Source organism: Rhipicephalus microplus, chromosome 2, assembly GCF_043290135.1.
Source record: "Rhipicephalus microplus isolate Deutch F79 chromosome 2, USDA_Rmic, whole genome shotgun sequence".
NCBI lineage: Eukaryota > Metazoa > Arthropoda > Arachnida > Ixodida > Ixodidae > Rhipicephalus > Rhipicephalus microplus.
This window is the reverse complement of record NC_134701.1, coordinates 113,308,295-113,321,894: the sequence shown is the minus strand read 5'-3', so window position 1 is coordinate 113,321,894 and position 13,600 is coordinate 113,308,295. Positions and strand designations below refer to the sequence as shown.

Sequence of the window (13,600 nt, the reverse complement as noted above, 5' to 3'; positions counted from 1 at the left end):
AGAATAGATAAGCCTGAACAATCGTCACTTGAAGAAAACATATGGCCTTCGCAGAACTGCGTTCGACACTAGCATGCGGATGTGGTCAATCAACTTTCGGCATTAGGCATAAGCGACAGGTGATAAGCAGAGAGGAAGAGACACATATTAGAGGTTTGCAAGAACAGCGCAGCCTTCTTGATATCAAGTATTCCCTTTTGTCCCTGTCAAAGCATGAGATTCATGGTTGTTTTTAATACTTGGGGTGTAGTGAAAGTTGTTTATGCACCGCTAAATATACAGGGGCATGAAAATAGTGGCAGTCAATAAGTTCTTTTCCAAGTAACACAATATAATAATAAACTTACCTCCAACCCAGTCTTTCAAGGCCTCATTTTCCCAAGCAGACTTGTTCGTTCTAAAAAAATTAGTATGAAGCATATGAAATGTGTGTAAATGTAATGTTTCGAAATTTTTCACAGCGGAAGCTAATATGAGATCACAACAAGGGCGGATTCTCACGCCATAGTTGTCCACCACCATCCCCCTCCCCATCTCGCCGCCACCCGTGTGCGCAATCTCTATTGCACAGAAAACATATAAATAATAAAAGTTCCTCAGATCATATGAACCTTGGGAATTTACGCATTGTGAAGCATGCGGAGGAAATGTGACCATGTTGTAATTAGCTAAACATTACGAAATAACCCTAAACTAACGTACAAATGTTGTATACGCAGGAACATGTTGAGCAGCCACATATTGTTTACATAACTAGTTGTTTGGTGGATTTTTCGTTTAGCTAGTAGGTTCATACTTGAGGAAAAAACACACATGGCACAAAAAACATGGGGCCAAAGTGAAGAAATGAAGCTGTCTGTCAGTTCGTTTCTTCACCTTGTCCGAGCACTTCTTGCCCCGTGTCAGTTTTTTTCGTTGAGTTGATAACCCTTTCGTAACTATGGCACCAGCAACATAAATGTTAGCAACATCAAAATGGTTAAGCACTGAAGCGGCGCTTGTAATCGTGAAGATGGTAACTCTGCACGCTGCTACATAAACAAACTTTAGGGGTAGAAGGAAACTAAATTTTACGTTAACCCCATAGGACAGCTGTATGGCAGGCAGCCATAAGTAGTGTTCATAAGTTTGGAGAGTCAGCATTGCAACCGCAATCAACTTTTCACCTATAGTACACCTGGACTTTGTCTTTTTCCAAAGCAGTAGCGAGACCTCACGTGGCTAGGATATAGAATACTTGATTGCCAAGCAGAATGGTTGGGTGAAGTTCCATCTGGGGCCTGATATTTGTTCTTTTCATTCGGCGGGTCAATGATTCTGATGTAAACTGTTTTCTTAACTATCCCACGTTAAAAGCACCAATGCCGTTCTTGATAGATATGAACTGTCTAAGACATGTGGCACATACCCACCCATGGTATACAGGTATGTGCCACGCATGTCTGGCGGAAAGGGTAGGACGACGTACGTGACGCAATTGTCACGGTTTTCATGTCATGACCAGGGAGTCATTCGTAACCATCTTACCGTAACATACTAATTTTGGTACACGCAAAGTTACGCGTGTTCCTCTAATGAGGTATACCTACTCTAATGCAACGTGTGTACTATGCAGTACATCGGACAAACAGAAAAACCATTTAGGATTCGCTTCAATAATCACAGAGCCCGAGCGAAATCAGCCCCAAATCTACCCCTATCAAAACATCATAATCTCCCGAACATGCATTCGACAAACTGTCAGTAACACTCTTAGAGACGGGATTTAAATCAAACCGAGAACGTGAACAACGAGAGTCCTACCTTATCCACCGATTTAACACCCTCGATAGAGGAATAAATGAGAATCCTGGTACACTTGCAGCAATTAAATCATCAGAAAACAATAACTGCAATAATGAAAATAGTAGCTTAGTTCATGGCACTGCAGCTGCGAAGGGCACTGGACAACTCAAAACAATTCCAAGTATAACTACTGTTCCTAAGTACAGCGGTCGTCTGTTTACTGTTTTTACTTTACTACCCAATCAATTGTGCCAAGCATGACATGCCAAACAGCAACCCTGTGCACAGTCGGGAGGCCCCTACTGCACGCGTAATCCAGAAGCGGGCAAGGAATTCGCATTGCGCCCGCTTACCAGCCTCTGCCGCAATACACGGCACCCCTCTTTCTACAACAAAATGTTGACGGGGCGCTAAGTAGTTAAAGGCTTGAACTTCTTAAAAAGCTCTTTTTGCCCCACACTGAACCGCCTGAGCCAGGAGGCGCCGTCTGGTCGGGAAGAATGCGTTGGTGAAAGGAAGCATACAGACCACAGACATCAGAAAGGTGAAGGGGAGAAAAGGGAGAGAGATGGAGGAGAAAGCGGAAGGAAGAGTGGAGGGGGGGCGCCCGGGGGGGAGAGTCCACCTTATGTTCTTCTCTTTTTTTGTTTATTTTCTTTTTTTCCATTTTTTGCCGTCTTTTTCTCTCTTTCTCTCTCCCCCCTCTGACTTGAGATTGTATAAAGCTGAGCACCAACAAACTGTACCTTCAATCCTGATGAAGGCCAGACTCTAGAACGAAACATCGAAATAAACCACGTTGTGACCTCTCACGGAGGATCCACTTGACTTTATATATATATATATATATATATATATATATATATATATATATATATATATATATATATATATATATGTGTGTGTGTGTGTGTGTGTGTGTGTGTGTGTGTCAGCAGCTGAGTGCTTTAGCCACTAGACCACCAGAACGGGAAACAGCCCTGTTTTCTACTCTACCTAGCTGCGCTGCTGCTGGAGACTCTGTCGCGCCCTACATGCAGTCTTTTTTTTTTGAAGAAAAAGGTCCGTCTAACATTTCTAGTAAGGCGTTTGAAAACAGTAAGTCAACAACAAGTGTGCCACAATGCCATTGGTGCAATGAGTTGGTCATTGAATGCTCCAACGCAATCACAAAGCCTCAGGCAGAATTCTTTGTCATTGTCAGCCCCAGCATCAACACACTGCCCATATTGTCTTAGAAGACCAGACAGGACAAGATCCTTGACGATGTGGTGCATACCCAGGCTGGGGAATTGGCCAAGAATCGGATAGTTTCCATGAATTTCTTTTTTAATAACAGATTAAAATAATCAATTTACGACAAATAAAAGAAAGACGCAACAAGACGAATTTGATGGTTGAATTGTGAATAATCTGTAGTGTAATGCAATAAAGTGTCGTATTTGATTTATTATGAATTTTCAAAATCTACCGAACTATGATTTCGACACTTAAACCTCTTTGAACTTTTGACGAACTCCTGCAATGCGTCAACCATCTTTCCGTCGCTGTGGCCTAGACACAAAGCTCCGAAAGAAAGCACATTTTCTGCATATAAATCTATTCCGAGAAGGTGGCAAAGGGTACCTAAGGTGTTTTTACGTAAGGCAGAGAATCTATTACAATAAATAAAATAATGATCAGTTGACTCATTTACTCCACAAACAGGACATTGAGGGGAGGCTGCTAGACCAGCTCTCTGTAATTATAAATTCAGCTGTGGAATTTGACAGCGCAGTCTAGTAATTGTGACGTCCGTTCTTCGCGTTTGACATATTTTACATATCCAATGGTATAACAAGTGCTCGAATCCTGGTGTGGCTGTTAGTAAAGGTGTAGAAAATTCCTCTAACAGTAGTTTTCTTCTCAATCTAGTGCCTAATAAGAATTTCGATGCCGGTAATACATCAATAACAGGCCCATTTAAAGATGACTAGGCCATTTCATTTATATTTTTTCCCTTATGTCCAGGAACCCAGACCGGTTTCATCAGATTGAGATGCGAGGGGACTAATACATTGAAAGCACTCTGTACATGCGAGTTCTCATCTGCAGTAAGAGAGGCACATACTGATAGTGAATCTGTTAAAATTATCGCGGTTCTTACTGAAGCAGTTATTTTACGGAGAGCTAGAATTATCGCAAAAATTATGCTTCAAATATGGGCACAAAATAGGGAAGACGAAGCGAAAAGGACCAATCTAGGGCAGAAGAAAAAATACCAATTCCACATTTCTCTTTCCTTTGTGACGCATCTGTTGCTATGACTGCTTGTATTGGCGTATGTGCCAGGTAATCTCTTAATATAGCTTCTAAAAAAACTGAGCAGCTTCAATTTTGAATTTTTCTGAAATATATCTTCAAACTGTAATTTAATAGAATTGGTAATAGTATTGATTAAAAAAACAGCATCAATTTGAACATCTAAATCATATAGAAAGCGCCGTGTAACCAGAATTTGGTGTATACGAGATTTCGGCCAGTACTGTTCAAAAATCAAGTCAGGACGGTCAATAAAATCTGTTTCTAAGCGCTTTACCGGCGATCCATAGAGTCTGAGAAATGCCTCTGTAGCTAACAATTTAAAACGGGTCGCAAGTGAGGGAAGCCTAGCTTCAAGATACAAGTGTATGAAAAAGAGTGGCATAGTTAACCATTCCCCACTACACCAAAATTATGATTTATGGTGTAGTGGGAACCACACAAAGCGGACCTCTAAGAGTTCTCCTTGGAGTGTGTTAAATATTGTGTGAACAAGAAAGAACGCCGCTATCATAAATTAAAGAGCACCAGGGTTCGGAATAAAAAAGGGGTCAACGGTTGGGCTTCGCTATGGGCACGGCGGCTCGTCCTTTCCTCAAACAGAGTGTTCAACAATTGTTCTACTAATGCCTCTCTTCAAGATTTCACTTTGATTTCACAGCGGCTTGCGCGCGGTCAAGTCGAATTCGTTAGTTTAGCCAGGAAAGTATCACATTTTGCGAAGGCAACTTGATGCATAAAATGTCCTTTTTTTTCTAAACGTACTAAAGATAACTCCAATACAATATTTCGGACAATAAGGGGGTTTATATGAAATCGATTCTACGTAGCCCGTAAGCGCTCGTCCTGCTTTGCTGAGCGATTAATAAGCGCTTCGAGAATTATTGTCATAACGTGAAGCGCTATGGTCAGGGTAAGGCAAACACAGCGAATAGACGAAAGATGTGAACAAGGAGATGGATGGATAGATCGACATTATTATGTTCTTCAGAACCTAGCTACGCCGGTGTTCACTCCAATATTGGAACATTATTACCAAGTCTCTCTGCTGCGTCACAGGCCCGTTGGACTGCCGATAATCAGAGTTCAAGGCCAGAGCCGCTAATAGTACCCTCCTATTTCGACATGATAGCTTGACCACAGCGTTATGCGGCGCCCCGCAAGAGCATGCGTAATAAACTAGCTATATTGTAAGACAGTAGCAGTGTACTGCAGACGGCCAATGCATTAGTTGACTGTATTCCGGGAATATTATTGGGCAATAACGCAGGGTTAGAGTACGCACCGACTTGAAGAAGCCTGAGTGTCTGAGCCTGAGGTCTGCCTTGGTTTCTGTGTGGTGGTGAGTATTGTCTTCGCGCCAAGTATAAATGTTCTGTCAGCTCGTAAACTAGATGGGATGACCCCGGTTTTCTAAAGCATGAGCACCTGTCACGCAGGTCCCGTTAATTACGGAGGCGATCGCCGGGCTAATTCCAAGGGCCGAAGTATCAGCCCCCCGAACCGCACCACGAAAGCGTGGACAATTTAGAAGTGGTCCTTTTTGGCGCGCCAGCGGACGCCGGCTGTGGCCCAAAGAACAAGTCAGAGCCGAGAGTTGATAAACAAAACAAAAAATTTATTCTCAAAAATGGCAGATTGAAAACAATACACAAGAATGCACACTCCACAATAGTTGAGTACAATATGTCACCAATCAAACGACGTACTACACAGTACAATCAGCCACACTCGAAACAACGGACACAGACAACAATACACACTACAATGCAGTCGCATGCATTAAACAACCAAGACACAAAGACTAAAGAGATAGAAAACCTATTCAGTCCAAAGTTCTTGAAACAAAAGTCTGGATGATGCTCTTCCGAGAATCACTCACTCAAAGTCCAGCGTTGTTGTCGTTCCGCTGCCCCTGAAGTTTCTCTTCCAGGAAACCTCGCCGAAGTTTCTCTTCCAGGAAACCTCGCGTCTTCAATAGGCCACTCTCCAAGCTTCAAACTTCTTCGCCGGAAACACGTCGGCTTCACACACGCAGCTGTTGCCACGCGTCTTCGCTCGATAGCGGTAAACACACACTCTTCCCTGTAGCTCGAGTCGTCACCCCTCAGGTGGAAATCATCTTCTTCTCCTGCTTTGTCTCTACGGACAAAACCTTCGCCGACTACACGGTGGAATCCCTACGCGCTCTGGCGCTAACTTCCGTCTTCTTCTGATCTCTCGTCTCGGCTGCTCGATTAAATACCTTCCGCGTAAGATTCCAGAAAGTTCTCATCATTTCGTTGGCGCGATGCGCAGAGAAGGCTGGGGGAAAGGTCGAGACGATACGAGGGCCGTCTGCGTCGGATGACTCAACCTGGCATCACCACGCCCCTTTCCATCGAGAACATTCGAGTGCCCGCTCGGCCGCCGTTGTGGGGTGAGGAGGTTCGTGGGCGAAGCCACGCTTCCGATCGAGGGGAGAGAGTCGCGCGCCCGGGGAGCCTTTACATGTTTGTTTTCTTTTTTTGTTGACCTCGCGGCGTCACTCCGGCGTCTCGTCGCGAGAACTTGGCGGCGCTCCCTTTTTGAGCGCTCGTTCTGTGACAGCACCACACCCCCTGATAGCCACTCGGTTTGCTAGTCGTCGCGCAGCTATGTGGGCTAACTCGTTCATATTGAGCGCCTTTCCCTCAATGCAACCCATGTGAGCTCAGAATCAAACAAGTGTCTGTAGTTGGATCTTCTTAACCTAAAGGTGGATTCACAGATGAAAACGGAGGAGGAATTTTCGCAGCGGACGGCGCATCTCGTGACGTGCGCGTCATCCAAACGTGCCGTCCTCGCTTGATCCGCTCTCCTCCCTCGCGACATGGATGAAAATTGATCGCTAATATTTCTATTTCTCCGTTTAGCAGTCGTCTGCTTTGGATCAGGAGGATTCAGGATCAAATCTGTCAACATTATTGGAATTGGCGTGGCTAGGATGCAGGCTGCCGGCTTAAAATTCACATGTTTTAGTTTTGCAGCAACGACAGATTGTGTTTCTTGTGACAGTGGAAAAGACGAGTGGTTTTTAGTGGTTTCGGTGCTGAATTGGTGGTTTTTATTCACATCCCATGGCCTGCATTACAACATAAGAGCACTTCATAGGTGTAGGAGTCGAGAGCATGCACGAAAATTCCGCGAGAGTAGCTCCGGCTGTCTGCATGCGACGTCTCTGCTGCTGCACCGAATGAAACTAATCACTTGAATATTCGGTCCGCGGAGCAGCGGGATTCAGCTCTCGCATGTGAATCTATGTTAAGGAGCCGCAAAAAATAACCTTGAAGAAAAAAGCACGAGGCAAAAACGAACCAGTAAACAGAACGCTCCGTGAGGACCACTCAATCTGGAGCCCCGAAATAGGGCAAGAGCATAGTAAAGTGACGTCTCCATTTATTCATGCATTTGGTCGTGAGGGTTTGCATTGAATGCGTCTGCCGATGCTCTCAATCCGATGTGGTGCATGGGCCAACGTCTTTATCAGGTGACTAGTGTGCAATGCTACAAGCATCAGTGAAATGAATCAAACTACAATTGGTTAAAATGTAGCTTGAAAGGAATCAAACCGCGAAAGAAAGTCACTCGGCGAGTCTTTTATGGTAATGCGAAATGACCACGCCGAATGTTTTCTGAACAATAAGTGGCAAACTAGGAAAGCTGCGTTGTCTGCCACAGCTGTAGACCGAGCAGTGCGTGCGAAGGTGTGGCGGCACGAGGTGCCGAACTCCACACGATGGCACTAAAAAATTTACACGGTATCACATCTGTTTTTGTGAGCCGCCGCCGAAGCGAATGGCTTACTTGTGTATCACTTGACGTCGCACCGTCGTAATTTTTCGAAGCACATTTTGGGCGCGCGCGCTGGACATGCACCGTCGCCGAGCCTTAGGACACTACCAAGGGGTATTTCGTCACTTTTCTAACTCCTCATGCATATGTCATGAAGTGCAGCTTAGCAGCAGCTGAAGGTGGGGTGAGAACTTCATTCATTTTTGCATTCAGAGAGAGAATAGCGCCGCAGAAAGGCATTCTACGTGACTGCATAAACATAACTGCCGAGAACGCGCCCTCTCTTAGAACACTCATTTCTGCAGTAACCTGAACGAACTTTGCTGCAAATACTCTTTTGCGCAAGCAAGATACGATAGTAACTAACACATGCCAATTGACCCGTACATTTGACTACAAGCGTAAAAACAGAAATCAATATGTCACCTAGAACTTCTAGTTACCGTTCACACACCTTTCCTATTACACATTAAAATAAGCTTAACATCAAGCAAGCTGCCCGACCAAGGTATGATTCAGCCATAAATTGCAGGATGCAATCGAGTGCTCTGAACTGTCGTTTTAGATAGTTCATAGAAAAGTTGTCACAAAACGAGCGCTCAAAAAAGGGCGCACCGCCAAATTTTCGCGACGAAGTGCTGGAGAGACGCATCAAGGTCAACGATAAAGAAGAAAAACAAGCATCCAGAGTCCCTGGGCGCTCGTCTCTTTCCCCTCGGAAGCGTAGGTTTGCCGACGAACCTCCTCACATCGGCGGCCGAGCAAGCCCCGGAAGGTTCTCGATGGAAAGGGGGCTTGGTAATGCAGGGTTGCGTCATCTGCCGCAGACGGCCCTCGAACAGTCTCGCGCTTTCCCCAGCTTTCGCTGCGTATCGCGCCGAAGAAACGAGGAGAACTTTCTGTAATCTATCGCGGAAGGTATTTAAGCGATCAGCGGAGAAGGGAGATCAGGAGAAGAAGGAAGTTAGCGCCAGGGTGCGTAGAGTGTTCCGCTGTGTCTGTCGGCGAAGGTGTTGTTCTTAGTGACAAAGCAGAAGAAGGAATATTGCGCCAGAGTGCGTAGGGTGTTCCGCCTTGTCGGCGAAGCCTTTTGTCCTCAGTGAGAAAGGAGGAGAACAGGATTTCCACCTGAAGGGTGAAGACTCGTGCTACAGGCAAGAGTTCGTATTTACTGCCAGCGAGAGAAGACGCGTGGCAATAGCTGCGCGTTGTAAGCCGACGTGTTACCGGTGAAGAAGTTTGGTGCTTAGAGAGCGGCCAATTGAAGACGCGAGGTTTCCTGGAAGAGAAACTTCGGGGGCAGCGGAATGACAACAGCGCTGGACTGGAGTGAGTGATTCTCGGAAGAGTATCATTCAGACTTTTGTTCCAAGGACTTTGGACTGAATAAGTTTTCGAACTCTTTAATCTTTAAGTGTCTTGGTTGTTCGATGCATGCGACTGCATTGTAGTGCGTATTGTTGTCTGTGTCCGTTGTTTCGAATGGGGCTGATTGTACTGTGTAGTACGTTGTTTCATTGGTGACATATGTATTCAAGTATTGTCGAGTGTGCATACTTGCGTATCGTTTTGATCTGCCATTATTGAGAATATAATTTTGTTTTGTTTATCAACTCTCGGCTGTGACTCTCGGCTCTCGGCTCTAAAGTAGGACCACTTCTAAATTGACCACGCTTTCGTGGTGCAGTTCGGGGGGCTGATAATTCGGTCCCTGGAATTAGCCCGGCGATCACCTCTCTAATTACCGGGACCTGTGACAAAAGTAAAATAATGAAGATATGTATAATAAGCTGCACCTTGAGAAACGGCTTCTGCGAACAGCTCGGCCCCTCACTCTGCAACCTGTACGAACCCGTACAGATTTGTGTCGTTTTTTTTCACAATGCCATTAACTTGTAGAACAGTTTACCAGACAAAGCTGTACAAACAAGTGGTGTAATTATGTGTGTTTCAGGCTTTTTTTGACAGAAATTGGGACAGCTCTAATTTTGCCTAACAGTAGTAGGCCATAGTGATACGTTTGTGTGTGAAGTTATCTATTGTGCCCCTCATGTAACAACGTAAAGGGAGGTTTAACGGTAATAATAAATAAAAAACAAATAAACAAGTCAACATATATTGTCTATTTTTCTCAGTTGCCAAAATGATCACACTATTTTCGAGGTCGTTTGATCTTTAGCTAATCTGATGCTCACTCGCATAGCATGAACCACCAAGTTAGCACTGTGATCGAAAAGGCCTGTGACTGTTACACTGCTCTGAATTGTATGGCAACCTGCAAGTTTAGTGAACAAGTGTCCGATACGTCACCACTGGCATCCACAAAAAGACGTGGCCGTTTGTACATCATACTTTATAAACACATAAGAACACTAGCACACAGAACATTGACAGACTATGAAAACATTCCTTCACTAATCCCTCGCGCTATTAAAATCATATTCTAACTGCCCCTCATCTTAGCTCGGACAGATCAAAGTTCTGGCCTCATTACACTGGCCTCATCAAAGTTCGTTGCTCAGTCTTGAACTGGGGCGCATTGTTCGGACGGTCGACCAGGCAGCGACTTGAAGGGAAGGCATCGCCAACGTAGCCGCGTCCCGACTGGACACCTCCGCTTGAACTCGTGCCCATAGCTCGACAGTTCTGCGTATTCCACGGGTACAAGATACCTTGAAGCCGCAGTGCGTTAGGTAGTTCGTGACAGGGAGCTCCGGCCTTTGTGGTTAGCAGGCTCGGGGCCGTAACCCAAGGACCAAGTAGCAAGACTCGTCTTTCTCGCTCATTCTTCCCACCTCCGACACACCACGCTCCGCCCTTCTTTTTCTCCTGGCTAGCATGACCTGTCCCAATTGGCGTTTTTTTTTCTTTTTCTGCGGCAGCGTTCACGCCACATTATCAGTGTCGGCTTCCAACTCTTGTAATGACACGCACTTTGGACATTCCCGCACGTCACTCACCACAAATATCAGTTAGTCTTTGGAGTGTTCATCCGAAGCAAGTGCTGACTGTAGTGAGCCCTTCCACTTCCGTGCTGCGAAATACCTGACTGGTCAGAATGTTCCCTATATAGTCAAATCCCATGAGCAGATTACGTTATGGTTCTTCATCAGCCTGCTCTAGTCGTCAGCCAGCAACTTGTTTTCTAAACTCAGCTGCTGCAGAATATGGGGGTCAGCGGATGGCACAGTGATGCCGTTGTATATCACTAGAAATATGGGACTTTTATAATTTTATTCCGGGTGCCTTGATTACTGCATAAAAGCATTAGCTAATTTCTGAAGTTCGATTCGGGAAGTGGATGCGCTGCCGAACGTGTAAAACAATATTCTTGGTTCTCCAACAGACTTGAAACCAATTTTCATGGCAACTTGTTTTAATTAAAGACGTCTTGTTCCCATAATCTGGAATGACTCTGACACAGTACTGCTTGTTATTATGGATGACGAAAGCACGAAAGGAGTTCATATATACTTCGTTATCCTTGGTGTTCACTGTCTGCCCACTGCACGATAACTCTGTGGAGTTTGACACTGCTGTTTCAGGGGAAACGAATGCTGATATTTGGGGTTAAACGTCCCAAAACCAGTATATGATTATGACAGACGCCGTAGTAAGGCGCTCCAAAAATTTCGACCACCTTGAGTTCGTTAATGAGCACCTAAATATGAGCACATTGGCCTACAACACTTCCGCCTCCATCGGAAAGCCAGCCACTGAAGCCGGGATTCGACCCGACGACCTGCGGGTCAGCAGCCGAGTACCTTAGCCACAAAACCACCAGGGCGGGACTCAAAACAAATCTTCCCTATTACCAACCCTGTAAGGGACGTAGTACCGGGACAGACGTGCGGATACTGATGGGTTGATCAGCGTCTCCGTTACATCTTACAACAGCACTACGATGAGAGTTATGCACAGGTGCCGATAGCCCTTCAAGCCCCTCACCTGTCTGCTCTCGACCCCTTTGAGTAACGCCTGATAGCTTCACGTCTGCCATTTATGAACCCTGGGCATTAAACTCATGGCAGCGGTCAGTATAAAGAAAAGGTGGTATTGTTTCGGTAGGCATGTGCCGTGTGACATTGTCAGTGTTGGCACTGTGCGTTGCCGGCCGCACAACGTTCCCGACAGTGCTGCCTTCTACGTACTGGACACATCATGCACTTGCTCGTTACCCTTCTTTCATAAATGGTCTCGCCAAGGAATACCTCGTGCCCCTCCGAGCAAGCTCGTATAACATGATTCACCTTGTGGATATGGTTGCCTCAATGTTTTGGTCACGCTTAAGCTGATGATTTTTCGCTCACAACCAACGACGCCACTACGTTTTTAATAGCTTAATTTCGGTGCATTTTTCAGACGTTTTTTTCTGAATCCTTGTTTGTGTGTGTGTGCAGGGAAGCGACGTGTCCAGTGGTTGGGTCATAATCCAGGCGTGCGTGACCCCCGGCAGCCGTGCTGAGGGCATAATAAGCTAATCGACTAAGAAAGGGCAGAATCGATTGTTGATTTCGCCTGTATATTGACACGTGCTTCCTCTCAAGTGCTGCGTGTATCACAACCTCGTGACAATATCTTAGGTATCTTTATTTCATATATAAGTGTGCATGTACATTTTGTGTACATTTCGTATACATTTCGTATACATTTTCGTGTAAGTTTACCACAATTTCACGCATTACCTAAAGAATTCAGTCTGAATCACTGGCAAAGTGCACTTAAGCTGCTTAGGTTTTTTGGCAACTTCTGATAAGTGTGAATGTCTAGGTTTTGTGGTACATGAAAACTTTTGCTTGTCTCGGCCTAATTTGCGTTTGTTTGTTATTTAGTGAGCGAAACCAGTTTGTATGTATACGTTATTACGCGTTTTCTAACGCGCACAGATACTCTCCCTTACGATCTTGATAGTTTCGTATTCTCAGTCATTCTTGGTCTGATTTTAAGCATAGCTATTTTTTGTTTTCTTCCTGACCACATGTTCAGAGTTTCCTTTACTTCGCTCATCGGTCAAGCAATGCGCCTAGTTTTTTTTTTATACTTATCCAACATCGCATCCATGATGGTGATGGAATGCTGACCCGCAGTCCGCGGAATCTAATCTCCGCTGAAGCACCCCCTTTTTGATCAAAGCGAAAACGCCCGATGTCGGTGAACTAAGATTTAGGTTCACGTTAAAAAACAGCAGGTGGCCTAATTTCCGCAGCTCTCCAATGAGGTGTGACTCATATTCATATCGTAGTTTTGGGATGTTAAACACCAGCAATAAAAGTTTCCCCAACAAAAGAGCGTGTTTACTGGCACGAGCGAAATCAATTAAGGACAGAAGATTACGTGATAAGTAACCAGATGTGCTCGTTCCATCGTTGTTGTTGGCTAAGGTGAAGTACTATCAATGCTGATCTCAGTTTATAATAATTACCAACCCACATAGCTCTCACTGTTCTAGGCTATTTCTAAGATCACGTATTCATGGCGACGTTCAGAAATCACTTTGTGACTAGACGAATGACTCGATATATATTCAGTGCTTATGAGACTACCATTGTATTGGTGATAGCGATAACATACTTTTTCTTTTGTTTCGTGAAGGAGATAACCGCTATGGGCTCTAGATATGACGGTGCCTGTAGGTTCACGTCTGATTATTTTGACAAGGATAACAACAAGCAACTACCCCAGAAGTTATGCTGGCATAGTC

The 13,600-nt window shown here is 44.9% G+C and overlaps 1 pseudogene; it reads right to left on the bottom strand.

The window, feature by feature from the left end:
* The window catches only part of LOC142761770 (A disintegrin and metalloproteinase with thrombospondin motifs like), a 116,260-nt pseudogene that overhangs the window by 83,076 nt on the left and 19,584 nt on the right, over positions 1-13,600 (bottom strand).